Source organism: Ornithorhynchus anatinus, chromosome X2 (genome assembly GCF_004115215.2).
Source record: "Ornithorhynchus anatinus isolate Pmale09 chromosome X2, mOrnAna1.pri.v4, whole genome shotgun sequence".
Lineage (NCBI taxonomy): Eukaryota > Metazoa > Chordata > Mammalia > Monotremata > Ornithorhynchidae > Ornithorhynchus > Ornithorhynchus anatinus.
In genome coordinates this window covers 8,406,471-8,407,993 of record NC_041750.1, presented here as the reverse complement: position 1 = coordinate 8,407,993, position 1,523 = coordinate 8,406,471, and the positions used below count along the sequence as shown (strand labels likewise).

At 50.2% G+C, this 1,523-nt stretch overlaps 1 non-coding gene across 1 annotated transcript; it reads right to left on the bottom strand.

Moving 5' to 3' along the window:
* Positions 1-676: 676 nt before the first annotated feature.
* Positions 677-814, bottom strand: LOC114807478. The gene has a single exon (XR_003755539.1). It is a non-coding gene; the product is annotated as a small nucleolar RNA SNORA7 (small nucleolar RNA).
* Positions 815-1,523: the final 709 nt, after the last annotated feature.

Below are 1,523 nucleotides of genomic sequence, written 5' to 3'. Positions count from 1 at the left end.
GGCCCGTGCTTTAGCCACTAGCCCGCACAGCTTCCCTAAAAATGCTTTCTCTGGGGTTTTTTATGGTTTTAGTTAAGCGCTTACGATGTGCCAGACACTGTACTAAGCACTGGGGTAGATGCCAGCAAATCAGGTTGGACACAATCCATGTCCCACCAACCAGCTCCATTGTATTGTACTCTCCCAAGCGCTAGTAGAATGCTCTGCGCATAGTAAGTGCTCAATAAATGCCATCGATTGAAGACAAGTGTACGGTCCTGGATTTTCACTTGCCTGCTGTGTGACCTTGGGCAAATCACTTGGCTTCTCTGTGCCTCAGTTTTCTCATCTGCAAAATGGGGTTTCGATACCGGTTCTCCCCCCCCCCACACTTAGACTGTGGGCCCCATGTGGGACGGGGACTCTGTCCAAACTGATCACCCCAACACTTAGTACAGTGCTTGGTACGTTATCTCGTCTTGTGCTGTCGAGTCGTCTCCGACCCATAGCGACGCCATGGACACATCTCTCCCAGAAGGCCCCGCCTCCACCTGCAATCCTTTTGGTAGTGGATCCTTAGAGTTTTCTTGGTAAAAATCCAGAAGTGGTTTACCATCGCCTCCTTCCGTGCAGTAAGCTTGAGTCTCCATCTTCGACTCTCTCCCGTGCCGCCGCTGCCTAGCACGGGAGAATGTTGACTTGTAGCAGGTTGCCTTCCACTCGCTAGCCACTGGCCGTGCTAGGGATGGAATGGGTAGGCCTCGGCTTGACTCTCCCTCCCGTAGTCGAGACTGGTAGAGTACTGGGAACTCTCCAGGTGCGACCCTGAGAGGGGTTTGGTACAGAATAAGAGCTTAACAAATATTTTTCTTCTTCTTATTATTATTACTATTATTATTATTTACACCGTGCCCCACTAACCACATCAATAGCAATGCCTGAGGCCTACTATGGGCAGAACACTTTGCTGGGCACTTGGGGAACATATAAAAGGAGTAAAAGACAAGCCTCTGCCCTTGAAAAGCTCTCAATCTAATTGGGGAAGACGATAATCAAGCTTGAGAAAATCGACCTGAATAATAAGCGCAAGCGAATAGAATACCAATAAGCAGATAAGTACGTAGAAGTGGCTGATGGAGAGGCGCTATTGAGACGCTAAGAGGGTCAATCAGGGAAGGCTTCCTGGCAGAAGTGGCTTTCGGAAGGGCTTTGAAGCAGAAGAAGACTGGTCTGACCCATTTGATAATGGGAGGGAGATCCAAGGCGTTGGAGCGATGGGTTCAAATCAGGAGAGGTGAGAGGGAGGTTGAGCTAGGAGATTAACCTGGGCTGTAAACTCGTCATGGGCAGGGAACGTGTCTACCGCCTCCGTTGTAGCGTACTCTCCCAAGCACGGTAAGCGCTCGATAAATATCACTGATTGATGAATTGATTGAGGAGGGAAGAGTGTGAGCTGGGGCATTGTGAGCGAAAAGAGTAGAGAGAACAGTGGGAAGCGGCGTGGCTCAGTGGAAAGAGCACGGGCCTGCGAGTCAGAGGACCTG